General features: G+C 42.7%; 1 long non-coding RNA gene across 1 annotated transcript in view; it reads right to left on the reverse strand.

Annotated features, from left to right (window-relative positions):
- The window catches only part of LOC130272651 (uncharacterized), a 36,231-nt gene that overhangs the window by 1,573 nt on the left and 14,054 nt on the right, over positions 1 to 20,604 (reverse strand). Inside the window, exons 2-3 of the long non-coding RNA XR_008843660.1 lie at positions 10,543 to 10,631; positions 2,830 to 2,950 (exon numbers count right to left, since the gene is read on the reverse strand). This is a non-coding gene — a long non-coding RNA (uncharacterized LOC130272651). The remainder of the gene's footprint in view (positions 1 to 2,829; positions 2,951 to 10,542; positions 10,632 to 20,604) is intronic.

Here is a 20,604-nt window from a genome sequence, read left to right on the forward strand (position 1 = left end):
GTACTTACCCTATATGGCCCCTATATTTAAAAAAAAAATACTTATCTATCCTTAACAGATGAACAGAGCTTCATGACAGGATCCTCGGGCAGGCGCAAAGGTGTAGATGTACACAAGAGCGCTTCTGCCATTAGGCCACTAGTATTAGTGGCCTCAGACGGCACCACCTGCTCTCAGACGAGGGCGGCATCGGGCAGGGATCAGAAAACCCAGGCCAGGATTTGACACTTACCACTACACATCCTGGGCTGTTTTTTTGTTTTGTTTTTTATTTTTACTATAAGGAGGAGTCAGGGATCAGGTATATCATTATGCCAGCCAGGTCACAATCTGCTAATAGGGTGGTTAACCTTCAGCAGTGTGACCTCCTCCTCTCCCCCTGCATCCCCTAGAGTGCGCACGCATGGTGAGAAGATGGGGGCACATGAGTTACTTGTCACCTGTTCCTGCCCCTGATTCCTGCCAGGGATAAAATATGCTGCTCAGGAAATACCAAGGGTAGCTAGTATTTAATGTAAGCAAATGGCCATATGTTTCTATCACAATCCATGGAGAAAATGTGCAGTGCATGTCAAAGGGGGCAGAACATTCTGGGTTCTACTGTAGAAGCGTAGAAGCTATAATAAAAATAATGTAAACATAATAAAAACATTTTTGGTATCGGTGTGTGTAAAATTGTCCTCTGAATTATTAAATGACCACAGTCCTGATCCTGGACAGTCAACAACGTAAACACAAATATATTCCAATGTCAGATCTATGCAATAATGGTACAGATAAAAACGAAAGCTTATGACGCCTGTGCTTATCAATACATAGGGGGCACCTTTCATTAGTCTGCCTCGGGCAGCAGAGAGGCTAGATTCACCCTTGGGCATCAGATATTACATGTAAGCAGTTATTCCCTGCCATGTGCATGAGGCCTAATGTTCTTAGTACTGTTAAGTCCATATGGCATACTGTATATATTTTTTTCAGCAACAGCAATGGTAAAAACAATAGCACAGAGCAGATTTTTCAGTAATGCTGCTTCATTCCAGTCAGTTGCTTCATATATGCACTATGTCCCTTTTCCTGTAAACTCTAACTGTTTATGTCCCTGGCCTGTGTCTGTTTCTCCATGCATTCCTGGCATTCCTCTGGTTGTTCTGGCATGTACCTGAATTCCAGCGCTGACCTTTTATATTTCCTTTCTTCCCTGCAGGACTAACATTCCATACACCATTTACCATGTACTACATGCTGTATGATCAGTTGTACACATGACACTTCGCTCAGATAATCGTGATGGATGGATGAAGTAACTTTTACCCCTTATATGGATACTCCTATACTGTTCCTTAAATCTGCTTAATATCAATGCCAAATGGCCATACATCATGTTCTTTATTTTTATTAGCCATGAGATGTACTTACTACTGTTAGGGACCATAACATCCAGGCCCCAACCCATCCATGCACCATGAACACTTTACAGGCTTTATCCTAGGCAAACAAAAACGCTGACATGTGTTGTGCCTAATTCCTATTGTAAAAATCGTATCTGGTCCCCCTCCCTCCCCCCCCCCCCCCAATACATAAAAACGTAAAAGATGTATCAAGGTCTGGTGATGGCTTTTCATATGTATCTCCATACTAAGCCCAAATATGGCAGTTCTCAATAAGTAATGTGCTGTGTTTATAACTAAAAATGCATTTATGCATACAGTAGACTTAACATTCCTGTTTTCAGGCTTCTTAGGACTTAAAAAAAGTACATGGCCCTTTACAGAACAACATTTCTATAGTAATGGTAGTGACAATGATTATATCCACCTGTGGGATTCCATTAGGAGCGCCATTCCATCATAGTGACAGATCTGTGTGAAAGGTATTTCCTGTGTGAATATGCATTTTTCAGTAACATAAACTCTATACTTTGTATCACTTCCACTTTACAATATGCTTCATGTTAAATATCAGTCTTAAATAAGAGATTTTAGGACGTATAGGAACAAAGCTGTAAATTGTAGTTTCTGGGCCTAAATGCAAAATCTACAGCATGGCATCATGTGCCATTTATAATACTGGTCTCTTATAGGGCAGATGTGCCTTGGGGCCCCCTTAAGCACCAGGGCCCTGGTTTGACTGCTACATTTGCAACCCCCCTAGTTATGCACCTGTATGGGAACTTTATGTTTGTGTATACACCTACACAAAAACAGCTTAGAAAGCTGATTTTATGGACATGATGGGCACAGAAATTTTAATAAACCACACAACTGGGGTAAGAAGATTTTGTGATCAAGGCAGAGATGATAAAATGTCAGAGGCATCAGGAACAAATACTCCTTGTGAGTTGCTGTTTCAGCTCCACAAGCCCCTCAAAACACACAGGACATATAAAGCCTACACTCACACTATAAACAGTCTATACTTATACTCAAAGCGCATACAGTCTACACTCACACTTAGGGTGCATTCACACTACGGAATGCATGCTGAATCTCCGCTCGCGGAATTCAGTGAGTGGAGATTCAGCCTGGCAGCCGCTGTCGGCGGTAGGACCCAGCGGCACTGCGCCATCACCATTGAAGGCTATGCAGTGCTTGTGGAATTCCGCCCAAAAAATGAACTTGTTCATTCTCTGTGCAGAATTGTCTGCCGCTGAAATTGCTTAATGTGAACGAGTCTTGCGGGAAACCATTCACACTGATGGAAAAATTAATTGCACATAATTCCTCTAGTGTACTTTCGCCCGCGGGAATTGCATAGTGTAAACATACCCTTAGGGTACATACAGCCTTTACTCATGCTCAGGATATCACAGTATTTACAGTCTATACTCACCCTCAGGGCACATACAGTCTTCTCCTTTTGCCCCTGTTAAAGACGGCCCTGCCTGTAGCAAAGTGGTGCAGCCAACCTGGTGTTCTCCTGTGAACCCCACTATTCTGTTGTCAAGTTGTTTCTGAAATGTAAGGGGCAGGAATGAGAACTTTGGACACTAGGATTCTGTGAAACAACTTTAATGCTTTACTAAAACTATTTGTGCAAATCCAGTGTGAAATGTTACAATTTTTAGTGAAGATGAATGGGTATTTGGTCACTGTCTCTTTAGAGTTGACTTTTGCAGCAGATTTACTGAATAGAAAGTCTTTAAAGTGCTCTTAGCAAGTGTAAATGTAGTGACTAATGCAGATGAAGACATAGATGTCTACTTACAGGGTTCTCAAACCTACCCAGGTTGGCCAACTGTGGTGCAATACTTATACTTTACAACACATACAGGCCGCTGCTGAGTAATCCCACCGCCTCCCACCGCCTCCTTCAAATCTTGCCTCTACAGCCTTGTGGATTTTGGGGTTCAGAGTGGGCACATCAGCGAGAAACAAGCTGAATATATTAAGATCAAACATCCTGTCATTGCGGTGTTCCACTCTTTCCCTAAGATCCAGAAGGATGTGTTCCCTCCCCCTATGTGCCCTATTCTCACAGGTATTTCCTCCTTGAATGAGAGACTGTGCTCCTGGATTGATAATCTATTACAACCATTAATCCATCACATTCCAGGGTACATTAAAGACTCGAGCCATGTTCTCCAGATGTGTGAACAAATGAAATGGCTAACTAACTATGTCTGGATTACGGCCGATGTGACATTGTTGTATTCGGTCATACCGCACTATCTGGCGAGGATGGCTCTTGTCTGGTTCTTAAATACATACTCTCAGTATCCCAGTGATATATGTGACTATATCATCCAAGTAGTAGACTTTTTGTTGACTCATAACTTTTTTCAGTTTGACCAGCAATTTTATCTCCAGATCACGGGTGCGTCGATGGGGGGCGAAGATCTCCCCCTCTCTCGCCAACATATATATGTGTTGGTGGGAGACGGAGACATTATTCGCCCCCATCAACCCATTTTCCACCTCCATCCAGTGGTATGGTCACTACATCGATGACCTCATATTTATATGGGGTTCTGATGTAGCGGCCATACAATCTTTTTCTGACTACCTAAACAAAAATCCCTTCAATTTGAAATTCACGGTTACCATGTGCCGAGGCACGGTATCCTTCCTGGATTTGCATCTCACTGATGATGCACATGAGGGCAAAATTTTCACATCCACATGCAGGAAGGATACCTCCGTTAATTCTATCCTGTGAGCTGACTCGTGCCATCCCCCCCACGTCACTAGGAATCTTCCAGTGGGAGAGATGATCCGTGCCAGACGCAATTGCTCTAGAGAGAAGGATTTCACCCGGGAGTCAGAAGCCACAGGTATATGCTTGAAACAGAGGGGATACACAGAGGGCTCCATCAGTCATGCTGTTCGGATCGCCCGTGATCGCGATCGATCAGCGCTGCTGAGGGGGAAATACCCCAGCCCCAACCTGGATGAAGAGCACCAGAACCTGAATCCCTTGACCTTTGTCACACAATTTAGTGACGACTTTACTGCCATTCTGTTATGAAGTACATTCCTATGATTTCGGGGGACCCAGCATATTTTGGGGTCTTTTTGAATGGCTTTAGAGTGGTCTCAAGGAAAGCTAGAACCATTGCAAGTAGGGTTTCCCCGAGTATGTTTCAACGTACTGGTGTTACTACACCCAGTTGGTTGCAACACAAAGGGTCGTACAAGTGTGGCCATAGCAAATGCACATGTTGCCGTATCATGCTTAACAGCAAAGAATTTTTAAGTCCACGAGTAATGGAGAAACATTTCAAATGGAAAGATACATTAACTGCAATACTACTTTTGTAGTTTACTGTATCACGTGCCGGGAGTGTAGCATCCAGTATGTGGGGTGTACGACAGGTGCCCTCAAAGTGAGAGTTCGGAGGCATCTGTCGGACATCCCACATTTTAACTCCCGTCACATATCCATGGTTAGTAGGCATTGTGCAGAACATCATGCAGGCTCCTTTCAGAGCCTATATGTCCAAGGCATTGAGAAGGTCACAGCCCCGATACGAGGAGGGGATCATAGGAGGAAGCTTTTGGACCGAGAGGTCTTTTGGATCCTCAAATTGGGTACTAGATTCCCGGCAGGTATGAACAGGAGGCAAGACACCATGTTATATTATTAACCCCACATGGGGTGTGGTGAGACTGTTGGGCCTTATTGCCTCCTGTTCACACTTGTACCCTTCTAACAGTGTTAGCTAACGCTATACGGACCTCTTTTAGTTATAGGGTTTTCACTGGGCTTAACAGTGCAAGTCAGATATTCACATGTATATATGTATATACACATATGCACTATTCATACTGAGTTATTTTAGGTATGCATTTATTGTTTCATATATAACATGCCCAGCGATTTACCCTTAGGTTTACTATAGTGTGGTTCCGATAATTACTCTGCACCTTATACAATATAAACATGTTTTTTGTATTAGATATATATAGTTTTGTTCTGGTGCATGAGTATTACCATCTGATATTTTTCTCCAACATTGCTGTGTGAACGGTTCTCTCATTACTCACTAACACACGTGAGTATAACTTGAGACTCGTTCATACACACAAGATTTTACCACTTTTATATACCCCTTTTCCTTTGACATTTTTTATTTTACACACATATTATTGGTTATGACATTTATTGATTTATGTTGGCATATTCCCCCTATTTTGGATGGTGGGGGTATTAGCAACACATTTATAATTTTGCATGTTTTTCATTTGACTGTGTTCTTATTATTATGTATATTTCACAGTAGATATTTCGCATCTGTATTTGTATTTTCACGATGATTATTTTTGTATTTATCACATTAGTCTTTGTATTCAATATATTGGTGCGATTTTTTCAGTGTGAATTGTATAGTAAATCTGTGTCTGTGTGGGAGGGGAGTGGCTCCACCCATACCACTCAGGTGTTTTCACCTGGTGGGGGGTGGGGCCCCTGTCCCCTATATAGACCTGAAGGATCTTAATCTTCTTTTGTACGACTAAGGCGAGAGAGTTCGCCGAAACGCGTCACCTGTGATCCACGTTATGTGTCCGTGTGTTTATATGCAATAAACAGCTTCCTTGCGTTGGACCTGCAGTGCTGGATTCTTCTTCTTCTTAAAAATACTTATACTTTACTCACAAACTATGGTTGTGACATGATACCTGGAGGAACATACGCAGAAACTTTCACCCAGCACTAACTTTGACGGTAGGTCACTCGAGGTTAATTTACACAGAGGGGTCCTGAAGACTTAAACCACTTTATCTTCACAGCATTATTGTGTATGTATATACACAGTATTGGAACAGCAAAACACAAGTGGCTTGTTTGTAGAACAGGATTCTACCTAGAAATAACACAAGTAACTGGACTAGGTGTAGGTAAGTCTAGAAGGAACTGTTGGCCAAACTGACTGGTCTACCCTGCAGGAGAAGAGTTGGAAGGCATGTGGGTCTGGCAAGAGCCGGACTAGAACTAACTTGTTTGGGTCAACCCCTCATCTGGGAAAAGAGGCTGGACTAAAGACTCTTCCCGCACCCAGAGGCCAAGGGAGCATCATGTGCCCAAGGCATCATTTATCTAAAACAGTAATGCAAAATGTAATTCTTACACTCTTGCTTTACCACAGTGTATGCCATTAATGCAGTGCAATGCACAAAAACAGTATTTCAAGTAAACGCCAAGTACCTCATACACGTAAATGCAGAGTTCCCTCAAAGTTCTTTCACATTCACACAAAAACTTCTTAGGGTTGGTAGCTGGGACACAGGTACTGGGACACTGCACTTAGTGATTAGGCCAGCTCTAAGACATAAATAACCCAACGTTTCATAATCTTTTTGGGTTCTGCAGTCCACCTATTCTATTTACCCTGTGTATATATTTTTTTTTGATATGCATCCTAGATAGGGATTTTTATATGGGTAAAATGGTAGGTTTTATGGGGTTTATTTATTCTGAAGCACCCTGCAAGCTTGGCAATAGTATCTGCCATTTTAAAGATTATTAATAAATACTATAAATCTGACTTTGTGTGATGCTAAAGCTCTGGCAACTTTTTAGATACAAGTCTAGGAAAAAGTGGTGGAGAGACTTTATAAATATTGAGGGGCATTTACTAAGGGGTTTAGTCATTTTTTTCTGACTATTTTTGGCGCAAAATTGTCGCAATTGCGCCTACCCTATTTTTCGTGTGACTTTCTCTAGCAAGAGCTAGAAAGTCAAAAAATGTTTTCCCGCTTGATTTACGCTAGTTTGCATTTTTGACTTGCAGTGGTCAGGTATTTATTAACTGAGACAGTCGCAGTTGCGCAATAAACTGTCGCAAGGGCCTTAAAAATTTACTAAATTTACTCCAACTCCAACATGTAGCAGGCAAAGCTACTGCCGCTCGGGCTCTGACATACTTTCTCCCCGCTACCCTCACTTCGCTATAGGGACACTGCAGTGATTTACATCCCACCCCTCTCACCTGCCAGCGCCACACAACTCCCATCTGTCTGCTAACTGTTGCAAGACTACAAGTCCCAGCATGCCCTTACAGTGAGGACACGCTGGGAGTTGTAGTCTTGTAGCAGCGGGAGTGAGCAGCGCGGGCGGGAGACAAGGGGGGGGGGGATATCAGTGTCCCCATAAGTGAGGGTAGCGGGGAGGCTGTATGAGGAGCCCGGGCGGCTGCACTGTAATGTCAGCCCGGGCTCCTGCCCTGAGAGCCAAAGGCTTTGGCTGTCAGGGCATGCTGGGTGTTGTAGTTTTGCAACAGCTGGAGGGCCACAGTTTGCAGACCACTGGTTTGTGGTCTGTAAACTGTAGTCCTCCAGCTGTTGCAAAACTAAACAGCTGAAGGTGACCGGCGAAGACGTTCACTTACCCTTCCGAGGCTCCAGCGACAATCGGTGACGGAGATCGTCGGGCGGCACTGTCGCGCGGCAATGTCGTGCGGCGCTGGATCCTACGGAAGCCGGTAAGTTGCCCAAGCCCTAAGACAGTGTTTCCCAACCATGGTGCCTCCAGATGTTGCAAGACTACTACTCCCAGCATGCCTGGACAGCCTTTGGCTGTCCAGGCATGCTGGGAGTTGTAGTTTTGCAACATCTGGAGGCCCCCTTGTTGGGAAACACTGGCCTAAAACAGGGTTTCCCAACCAGGGTGCCTCCAGATGTTGCAAAACTACAACTCCCAGGTTGGGAAACATTGTGCCCGGCCTCTGCCCCACCTTACTGTAAGGGCATGCTGGGAGTTGTAGTCCTGCTGCTGGGGGCAGGGGACAACTTGTCACTTGCCCACACATCTCCTGCACCACACAACTACAACTCCCAGCATGTCCCTACTGTAAGGGCATGCTGGCAGTTGTAGTCGTACGGGGCGGGAGATGTGTGAGCAGGTGATAATAAATTGTACTAACCCCTTTTTTTTTTTCTTCTCATTTCTGATCTGTGTATCCTGTGGACTCCTTTGGATTCGGTGGACTACTTCGATGACCAGCGTTTTTCTTTGTTTGATTTTAATAAAATGATTAACGAGGGCTTGTGGGGGGAGTGTTTTCTGTAATAAATTTTTTTTAAAACCTGTTGTGTTTTTTCCTTACTTTACTAGACAGGCTTAGTAGTGGAAACTGTCTTATAGACGGAGTCCATTACTAAGCTGGGCTTAGCGTTAGCCACAAAAACAGCTAGCGCTGACCCCCAATTATTACCCCGATACCCAATACCACAGGAGTGCCGGGAAGAGCCGGTACCAACAGGCCTGGAGCGTCAAAAATTGCGCTCCTGGGCCTAGGCGGTAACAGGCTGGCGTTATTTAGGCTGGGGAGGGCCAGTAACAATGGTCCTTGCCCACCCTGGTAACGTCAGGCTGTTACTGTTTGGTTGGTATTTGGCTGAGAATGAAAATAGGGGGGACCCTATGCGTTTTTTTTTAAATAAATAATTAAATATTTAAAAAAAAAACACATAGGGATAGGGTTCCCCCTATTTTTATTCTCAGCCAAATACCAACCAAACAGTAACAGCCTGACGTTACCAGGGTGGGCGAGGACCATTGTTACTGGCCCTCCCCAGCCTAAATAATGCCAGCCTGTTACCACCTAGGCCCAGGAGCGCAATTTTTGATGCTCCGGGCCTGTTGGTACCGGCTCTTCCAGGCACCCCTGTGGCGTTGGGTACCAGGGTAATAATTGGGGGTTAGCGCTAGCTGTTTTTGTGGCTAACGCTAAGCCCGGCTTAGTAATGGACTCCGTCTGTAAGACAGCTTCCACTACTAAGCCTGTCTAGTAAAGTAAAAAAAAAAACACAACAGGTTTAAAAAAAATTATTACAAAAAAACACTCCCCACAAGCCCTCATTAACCATTTTATTAACATCAAGCAAAGAAAAACACTGTTCGTCGAAGTAGTCCACCGAATCCAAAGGAATCCACAGGATACACGGATCTGTAGAAGAAGTAACAAAAAAAAAAAAAGTAAGTACATTTAGGGAGAAAAAACTGTGTTAAAAAAATGTAATAAACACACACACACTAAACGCCGTTTACCACTATTCTGAGCCATGACTACAATTTAGTTATTGAATTATTTAGATGTGGTGAAAAAGCTAAAAAAAAAAACAAAAACAAAAGATCCAGAAGGAAACCTAGCAGCCAAACCTATTCAGACAGCAGGAAAAAGGAACAGACTATTTTTTCTACTACATTAAGTAAATTTCCCACTTTTGCCTATGTATGCCAAATTTATTAACGCCGTGCAACAATTTAGTAAATTTGTCGCACATAGTCAAAAATGAAGTAGAAAAAAACAGGGTAAAAATCAGACTACATAGTAAAAGATTAGTAAATGCCCCTCATAGTGTTTAACTTAAAGGGGTACTCCAGTGCTTACACATCTTATACCCTATCCAAAGGATAGGGGATAAGATGCCTGATCGCGGGAGTCCCGCAGCTGGGGATGCCCGCGATCATGCACGCGGCACCCCGTAAGTAATCAGTATCCGGAGCGTGTTTGCTCCGGGTCTGATTGCGGTCGACCGCAGAGCCGGCGGCGTGTGACGTCACACCCCTGCCCCCGTGTGACGTCACGCTCCGCCCCTCAATACAAGCCTACGGGAGGGGGCATGATGTCACACGGGGCGGGGGCGTGACGTCACACGCCGCCGTCTCTGCGGTCGACCTTAATCAGACACACGCTCCGGGGACTGATTACTATCGGGGTGCCACGTGCATGATCGCGGGCGTCCCCAGCTGCGGGACTCCCGCGATCAGGCATCTTATCCCCTATCCTTTGGATAGGGGATAAGATGTGTAAGCACTGGAGTACCTTTAAATAGCATATTTATAATTTATGCCCCCCCAAAAAATTGTGCCAAATTCGGTGCTAAACCTAAAAAAAAAAAATCTTAGAGAATAATACAAATGCAGTGGAATTCAGAAGCTCGTATACTTGTTGCAAAAACTCACACAAAGCTTTTCTTTCTTCTTTGTATGAACAAGCAGAAGGTGACACATTGATGTACACATCACTTTTCCTTTTCGCTGCTGTTTGTTCCATGGGTGTTATGCTGCTAAGTAATAAATGGAAGGTGTCTTTTTTCTCACCTGACTTTCTTACTTGACTTTATGTATCACTCACTGTTGGACAAAATGTTGAACTCCCAACTATTTAACCAAGATCATGACATAACTGCCTAAAAAAAGACAATTACAAATATTTATTATTATTTAGCTAAAATCCTGAACATTTACTGGTATAAGTGACCATAACATGCTGTGATAGCGTAGAAAGAGAGAGAAGAGGTTGACAGATAAGGATTGCTGCAAAATCCTTTATGAGCTGTTACCTCAATAGCTAACATAAAAACAACATAACGAAAATGAATCATATTTAATACTTGATCTTTATGTAAAGACCAAGGAGGAGATTTATTTAGACCTGTGCAGAGGAAAGTTGACCATAGCAACCAATCAGATTGCTTCAGATGCCTTTTCAAAAATGAAAGAAGCGATCTGATTGGTTGCTATGGGCAACTGGTGGACTTTTAGTCTGCACAAGTTTTGATGAATCTCCCCCAAAGAACTTGCAGTGAGTTTTTAACTCTCTGATTAACAAGTAAAAGGGGTACTCCCTTGAAAAACTTTTTTTTTTTTAAATCAACTGGTGCCAGAAAGTTAAACAGATTTGTGAATTACTTCTATATAAAAATCTTAATCCTTCCAGTACTTTTTAGGGGCTAAATGCTACAGAGAAAATGCTTTACTTTTTAGATTTCTCTGATATCATGACCACAGTGCTCTCTGCTGACCTCTGCTGTCCATTTTAGGAACTGTCCAGAGCAGCATATGTTTGCGATGGGGATTTTCTCCTTCTCTGGACAGTTCCTAAAATGGACAACAGAGGTCAGCAGAGAGCCCTGTGGTCATGACATCAGAGAAATCTAAAAAGTAAAGCATTTCCTCTGTAGTATATAGCCCCTAAAAAGTACTGGAAGGATTAAGATTTTTTAATAGAAGTAATTTACAAATCTATTTAACTTTCTGGCACCAGTTGATTAAAAAAAAAAGTTTTCCATGGGAGTACCCCTTTAACTCTTATAATTGTGCAAGGTAAGGTAGCCTCTCCTTTGATTGAACTTTAGACAGGTGCAACAGTCAACAATTAGTGCCTTCGTGGGTCCTCATTTTGCATCTACTACAAAACATACTTTCAACTGGACCATCACTTGGATGTCCCTATCTGGGTCGCACCATGCTCCCTTGCATTAGTCTATGCCAGGTGGTTTTTGTGGGGCTGACCAATATCTTTTAGTACATCATGCCAGGTCACATTGCAGCCAAAATATGGACTTAAATGGGTTTTACCACCAGTGCCAAACAGACCACCATGACGTATAACAGTGTCTGTCAGTTTAATAGAAGAAATTGTTGGAATTTGCAGAGCCGCCAACTAAGACGTGAACACAACTTTAAGTGTTAAACTTTCATCAAATTTTCCTGTACGCTTGGAGAATACATTGGCAACCTGTCAAAAAAAGAATGCCGATATATACTGCCAATGGGCCCACTGAGTTTATTCGACTAGTGACAATGTTTGGTTCATTCTTTACATTTATGCAAGACTGAATAGTGAAGTCTGATGTGCTATTGAGTCCTTTAAAAAAAAGAAATATGTTCAAAAATTCTACCGCACATAGGCACTAGTCAATGGGCCCATCAAGTGTACATGTGGTATACATTGGCAACCTTTTTTGACAGGGTGCCAATGAAACCCTGAAGGGGGGGGTTTGTGGGGGGGGAAAAGTATGATGGAAACAAAGCTTTATAATTATCACTATCCTAATGTCATGATAGTAGTAAACAAATTGAATATCTATTTGTACCGCCTGTTTACAAAGCCATAAGTTGTCACTTGCCCTTTCTAACCTCAAAGTAAACGGTCTGAGGTTGAGTACATTTGTGTGTCATAATGTTTCAAAGTTAGATCCATTACTGAGTAGTAGTATCATGAAAGGTGCTTTGTACTATATGATAATACATTATGTGTCAAAGGGCTAATATACAATACTGTTTCATGGACACCTGTTATGACCTACACTACTAGCACTGGGACCACCAATTACCAGCTGACAGATGCAGAAAAAGGTAGACAAAAGGTCTATAAAAAGGCTATTAAATGTGTGTTTTCATGCACAGATGTCACCCATATGTCATTCTCTATGGAGCATAGCTAAGAGTTTTACCTTGTAAAGCTTTTTGCTTTCCAGCAAAAGCAACACTGAGTATGAAAAGCTACCTCCGCACTCAGGATATTTTATATTTACCTTTCTTCATTATGTGCATTGTATGGTATTACTCTAGAGATGAATGTGGTTTTCATGAAAAGTCAAAAATCAAAAGATATAACCTAATGTATTCTTTGAAGTTTCTGATGTTATGTTTATGTGCACGTTTTTTATGATCAAACATTACAGGCATGAAAGTATAAAAAACAAATGTTAGAAACTAGCATTTAAGGTTCTCCATAGGTTCTGCATTGAAGGGGTACTCCAGTGGAAAACATATTTTTTTTAAATCAACTGGTGCCAGAAAGGTAAACAGATTTTTAAATAGCTTCTATTTAAAATTCTTAATCCTTCCAATACGTATCAGCTGCTTTATACTACAGAGAAAGTTATTTTATTTTTGAATTTCCTTTCTGTCTGACCACAGTGCTCTCTGCTGACACCTCTGTCCATGTCAGGAACTGTCCAGAGCAGGACAAGTTTGCTATGGGGATTTGCTCCTACTCTGTATAGTTGCTGACCCATACAGAGGTGTCAGCAGAGAGCACTGTGGTCAGACAGAAAGGAAATTCAAAAAGAAAAGAACTTCCTCTAGAGCATATAGCAACTGATAAGTACTGGAAGGATTAAGATGTTTAAATAGAAGTTGGCACCAGTTAATTAAAAAATAAATTTCCTCCAGAGTACCCCTTTAAGAGGATCTCTGGGCAGATTTCTTCTTTTAACCCTTTCACAAAAAGGAGCAAGAGTTTTCCAATTACTTGTCTGCTTATTTTTATTAACCCCTTACGGACACATGGATTTTTCATTTAGAATTTTAGCTTTTCCCTTTTCACCTTTTAACAGTCTCAATTTTCTACCTACAGACCCATATGAGGACTCGTTTTTAAACCACCAATTGTACTTTGTAATTACATCACTCATTTTACCATCAAATCTACAGAGAAACCAAAAAGAAAATTATTTGTGAGCAAAAAAAAAAATTCAGCAAAAAATGACTTTTTTGCTTTATTTTGTAGGTCCCTAAAATTACCCAATAACACTTTTACTTTTCCATATACAGGGCTGTATGAGGACTCATTGTTTGCACTGCTATCTGTAGTTTTTATCTATATTATTTTTGCTTTGATGGGACTTTTAACCACTATTTATTATACACTATTTCTTTACGTTTACTCCATTAACCATCCAGTGTTTACATAATTTTATTTTTAAAAAAATGTTAAAAGGGTGATGATTCAAACTTTTATTAGAGAAGGGGTTTATTCACATTTATTAACTTGTAACTTGTTTTTTTAACACTTTAGTCACTATTATTTAGTCCCCATAGGCAATCTTTCTATTGCATACACTGAACAATGCTGTGTCATAGCTGTCATGACCCACTGGGGGACAGGGAGAGTGAGCCCTAACTGACCCTAAAAAGACTCTCCCCGCCTATTTGGTCAACCATCCTAAACGATGGATTGACAACTGGGCGCCGGTCCCTTCCTGCGCTAAAGTGCAGTGGTGTAAAAACACCTAATATACATAGTTGGTCACAGGCCGGAAACGGAAAACTACTAGACAACCAGATATACCAAACAGGATACAGATGCTAACAGGGCAGAATACAAACAGGCAAACTGATAAGGAAACATAAGACACTGTTCACACTGGGACACAAAGCAAACACACTGGACACCCCACTCCACAAAAAGAGAAGCCAATAATATTAAAGCCAAATAGGCTACTGGCCAGCGGAAACACTCCACCATGTGGACAAAATGCTGACCCAGTAGGAAACGAAAATATAATGCATGAAACACTAGACTAGAACCGGATGAGTCTGAATAGACTCCAGAATACCAAACAGGAATATAACATACAGAGCACAGAGTACAAGCAAGACTCAGACACAGTGTGAACACAGACAGAGCGGAATGAACAAACATTATCCTAAAACCGACTAATGTAACACAGACTAAAATACAAGGAGCATGCTATATAACCATGGCTAAAAACCCAGATAAAATGAGAAGATAAATACAAGGTAAATGCTCAAGCAGACATACCGTATTTATCGGCGTTTAACACGCACTGGCGCATAACACGCACCCCCATTTTAATAGAGAAATTTAAGTAAAAAAAAAAAAAACATATAAGATAAATGACAGACTAAATGCCATATCACCCCTCTAACTTTGATTTTGCCTGAACTTCAGTTTGGCCCCCCCTTCCAGTGCCACATCATTCCTCCCCTTTTATCAGCCCCTGTGCCACATTTACACCCATCCCCCCCTTACCCTCTCATCATTCCCCCACTGTCTCATCATTCCCCCACTGTCTCATTATTCCCCCACTGTCTCATCATGGCCCCCTGCTCATCATGGCCCCCTGCTCATCATGGCCCCCTGCTCATCATGCCCCCCTGCTCATCATGCCCCCCTGCTCATCATGCCCCCCTGCTCCTCATGCCCTTCCCCCCCCCTGTTTTTGATATATATAAAAAAAAGAATTCCCATCCTCCTTACCTAGCCACGCTCGGCAAGCCAGGTCTCGCCACTCCGGACCCGTCACCGGTGCCCTGGATGTCACTCCATCGTTGTCACCGCGTCCCCGTGGTGTCCCCAACGCTCCGGATTTCTTCTTCCCCGGGATCCACGATCTCCGTCGCCGTCATCACGTCGCCGTCATCACGCCGCTACGCACGCCGCTACTATTGGATGACGGCGTGCGCGACGACGTGATGACGTCGAAGGAGAGCGCAGGGGAAGACACCGAGGAGGCAGGTAAGGTCCCTTCCGGTGTCCTGTAAGCTGTTCGGGACGCCGCAGTTTCACCGCGGCGGTCCCGAACAGCCCGACTGAGTAGCCGGGTTAGTGTTATTTTCGCTTCAGATGCGGCGATTAGTTGGGGAAGAAAAGTGCGTCTTATACGGCAAAAAATACGGTAAGTGCCGTATTACACAGAGCAATTTTCAGCAAACGTAATAGGGCCAGTGATCAGCCTACAATCAGGTTGTTTTGGCCAATCAAAAAATCACCTCTGATGAAAACAATGGGCCTGGAGGAGAATATAAGCCCTTCAGTTCATGACCTGAAGCTAAGCACACTTGGGATCTGCAGCACATTAAGATGCTTTGGCATTACCTTAAAGGGGTACTCCACTAGAAAAAAATATTTTTTTAATCAACTGGTGCCAGAAAGTTAAACAGATTTATAAATTACTTCTATTTAAAAATCTTAATACTTCCAGTACTTATTAGTTGCAATATGCTCCATATGCTCCACAGGAAGTTATTTTCTTTTTTAATTTGTTTTCTGTCTGACCACAGTGCTCTCTGCTGACATCTCTGTTCATTTTAGGAACTGTCCAAAGTAGGAGCAAATCCCCATAGAAAACCTATCCTGCTCTGGACAGTTCGTGACATGGACAGGGGTGTCAGCAGAGAGCACTGTCGTCAGACAGAAAGGAAATTAACCCCTTGGGGACCGAGACCATTTTGACCCTAAGGACCAGAGCATTATTTGCAATTCTGACCACTGTCACTTTAAGCATTAATAACTCTGGGATGCTTGTACTTATGAATTTGATTCTGAGATTGTTTTTTCGTGACATATTCTACTTTATGTTAGTGGTACATTTTCGTCAATACTTGCATAATTTCTTGGTGAAAAATTCCCAAATTTCATAAAAAATTTGAACATTTTGCATTTTTATAATTGTAAAGCTCTCTGCTTGTAAGGAAAATAGACATCAGAGGGCTTCAAAGTATAGCAGCAATTTTCCAAGTAAATTTCAAAATCTGAATTTTTCAGGGACAAGTTCAGTTTTGAAGTGAATTTGAGGGTCTTTATGTTAGAAATACCCCATAATGGATGCCATTATGAAAACTGCACCCCTCAACGTATTCAAAATGACATTCAGAAAGTTTGTTAACCCTTTAGGTGTTTCACAGGAATAGCAGCAATGTGGAGGCGAAACTAACATGTTCTTGAAGACCCATATTTTTTATTTTTAAGGGTAAAAGGAAAAAAAAGCCCCCCAAAACGTGTAACCGAATTTCTCTCGAGTAAGGAAATACCTCATGTGTGGATGTAAAGTGCTCTGTGGGTGCACTAGAGGGCTCAGAAGAGAAGGAGCGACAATGGGATTTTGGAGAGTGAATTTTGCTGAAATGGTTTTTGGGGGCATGTCACATTTAGGAAGCCTGTATGGTGCCAGAACAGCGAAAAACACCCCACATAGTATACTATTTGGGAAACGACACCCCTCAAGGAACTGATCAAGTGGATGTGAACATTTTTATTTTTTTCACAAAAATGCTGATGTTACCCCAAAGTTTTCATTTTCACAAGGGGTAATAGGTGAAAATGTCCCACAAAATTTGAAACCCCATTTCTCTCGAGTAAGGAAATACCTCATATGTGGAGTTAAAGTGATCTGCAGGTGCACTAGAGGGCTCAGAAGGGAAGGAGTGACAGACCGTGCATGCTGGGAGTTGTAGTTATGCAACAGCTGGAGGCACACTAGTTGGGATTGGGAAACACTGAGTTAGGTAACAGACTACCGCAGCGTTTCCGCACCACTGTCTGTTTCCTAACTCAGTGTTTCCCAACCCATGTGCCTCCAGCTGTTGCAAAACTACAACCCCCAGCATGCATGGTCTGTCAGTACATGCTGGGAGTCATAGTTTTGCAACAGCAGGAGGCACATGGGTTGGAAAACACTAAGTTAGGAAACAGACAATGTTTCCCAACCAGTGTGCCTCAAGTTGTTGCAAAACTACAACTCCCAGCATACCCAGACAGCCGAAGGGCATGTTGGGAGTTGTAGTTATGCAACAACTGGAGGAGAACAGTTTGGAGACCACTGTGTAGGGCCAGATGTTGCCGAACTACAACTCCCAGCATGCCTGGACAGTCTCAGCATGCTTTGAATTGACATCTGGACGGCCAAAGTTTGGAGCCCACTGTCCTTCCAGATGTTGCAAAACTACAACTTTCAGCATGCACAGACAGTCCAGGCATGCTGGGAGTTGTTGTTCTGAAACATCTTAAGGGCCAGATGTTACAGAACTACAACTACCAGCATGCCTGGACTGTCTAAGCATGCTGAGAGTTGTAGTATTGCAACATCTGGAAGGACAGTCGTCTCCAAACTGTGGCCCTACAGATGTTTCAAAACTACAACTCCCAGCATGTTGGGAGTTGTGGTTTTGAAACTCCTAGAAGCAGCAGTGAAGATCACTTTACAGCAATCTTCACTGCTGCATCTGGGCACTGCCGCCACTACCTCCACTTGCCTGCCACCTCCTGTCAGCCACCAGTCCCTGGCCCCTGCGTGAACCCAGGTAACTGCTGCCGGCGGTTCCAGCTGCATCCATGGCCCCCGCACATCGTCACCTTCTTACCCCACCCTGCCCCGACATCCAGGGGTGGGCAGAGTGGGGGAAATACACTTTCACCCCCGCCCCTGCCCTGCGATGCGATTTGACGGTCAGTCCTGATTGGCCAATCACAGGGGATAGGAGGAGGTGGCACTCTGCCACCTCGCTCCTATCCTTCAAGATGGTCAGAGCTGTCTCTGACAGCTCCGATCATCCCTATTTTCTGGGCTATCGGGTCATCTAGAAGGATTAAGATTTTTAAACAAAAGTAATTTACAAATCTGTTATTTTTCTGGCATCAGTTGATAACATTTTTTTCCAGTGGAGTATCCACTTTAACAAAGATGGTTCATGCTCAAAAACCCTCCAGTGTGATTGAATTAAAACAATTCTGAAAATAAGACTGGGACAGAATTCCCCACAGCAATGTGAAAGATGCATTGCCAGTAATCACAAATACTTGGTTGCAGTCGTTGTCGTTGGGGTGACACATCCAGTTAGGAAATTTAGGGGGTAATTATTTTTTCACATAGGGCCATGAATCATAGCATTTTTCCCATCATAAATAAAAAGGGTCAAAAAATAGCATTTTTGTGTTCACTTGGGTTATCTGTATGCATATTCTTTAGTGTGTCCTGTGTGATGCAGCCTGACATCTGCTCTCCTGTGTGTAAGAGCTAACAGGTAGAGAAGGAGACAGGCTGACACTGTATCTCATATCATACATTATAGTGTGAGATTGGTGACAACAGTTCTGTGTTACTGATCTATCAATTGCTGCATTTAGATAGAATCAGACCACATCCCCTCTGTCTCTGCAAAGGCAGATGCATCATGGGAAATATAGGCTTTATTGAAAAACTATATGAGGAGGAAAACATCAATCAAGATAGGTTACCCAGGTATGCCACATCAACTAAAATATTCATGCAATAGGAATACACAAGAGCCTCTACATTATTCTCCATGCTGCACAATATCAGCAATAAAAATTTGTGGACTACTTGTATAAATTCGTAGACTACTTGTATTGAAGACAGTTTAAAACTACACCAGACAAGTAGACAATGCACTAAATCAGAGCTTTCCAAACTTTTCACATTGGTGATACCCTTTTTAGACGTGCATAGTTTGGTAATACACCCCTCAGCGTACCGTCAATTGCATGTGCTATGACCTCGTTGTGCGTCCTACGACGCACAGCGCAATACCAGTATCCAGTATCAGCATTACAAATGTGGCTTCTACTCCATTCCCCACCCCATGCCATTTCATTAATTTCCCCCTTCATACCCTGTGCCATTTCATCACCCCCTGTGCCGTTTTATTCCCACCCTTAATCCCCCTTGTGTCACTTAATTCCGCCCCCCCTTTGATCCCACCTTGTCATTTTATCCTTCTCCCCATTCCCCTGTGCCATTCCATTTGCTACCTTTTATCACCCCTTGTGCCGCTTCATTCCTCCCCTTTTCATCCCCCCTGTGCCACATTATTCCCCCCTTTAATCCCTCCTGTGCCTTTCCAATAACCCTTTATCAGCTCCTGTGCCACATCTCTGATCCACCCCTGTGTCACATCATTCCCCTCTTTATCACACCTGTGCCTATTCAATCCCCCTCTCCATCGGCCCCTGTGCCATATCATTCCCCCATTATCACCCCTGTGTCATTTTAATCTCCCCTTTATCAGCCCCTGTGCCACATGTTCCTCCCCTGTGATCCCCACCTGTGCCACATGTTCCCTATTTATCCCCCTGTACCATTTCAACCCCCACCCTTTATCAGCCCCTTGCCACATCATTCCTCCTTCCTCTGATCCCCCCCTGTTCCACATTGCCCCCTCCCCCTCAGATATCCTTTGTGCCATTGTATTTTTTGCCTGGCCTGTGTTTTTTTTTTTAACTACTGCAGGTTCAGTATTAAAATCAGCAGCTGCTTTGTTGAAGTTTATTATTTATAACAATTATAACAAGCAAACCACCTAAAAGCGATGAAGGGCATAATATGGTGGAACAAAATCCAGTACTAACAGATACACAGTAACAGTAAATTCAATGCCAGCTGTATATCGTTGGGCGAAATTTCTTTACTTTTATGGACTTGCTCTTGTCTATGAACACCACGTATACACGAGTGCCGACTCTTCTTCTACAATCTATAGCTGCTGATGTGGGACCGGATGTTCCCACTACACACCTGGGGGTTGTGGCACCCAGTTTGGAGAGCCCTACACTAAATGTACTAAATTTGTCACAATGATAGCTTACTGTTGTAATTAATTCTTACACATTTTAAAACTCTTCTCAGTTATGGCCCAGTTGTAAACACTATCGTGATATGAAAAAAGTGTCCAAAAGGCTTAGTAAATGTGGTGCACAGCATGTACATTAGGTTTTTAGCACAATGTGTGCCAGAAATCTGACAGGTTTGTTTAGTAAATCTGACCGGTTATATTTATCTTACATCATTATTCAGCTACTATACAAATGACTCCTTAGTAAAAAGAATTCTA

The sequence above is a fragment of the Hyla sarda genome, chromosome 5, assembly GCF_029499605.1.
Source record: "Hyla sarda isolate aHylSar1 chromosome 5, aHylSar1.hap1, whole genome shotgun sequence".
Classification (NCBI taxonomy): Eukaryota; Metazoa; Chordata; class Amphibia; order Anura; family Hylidae; genus Hyla; species Hyla sarda.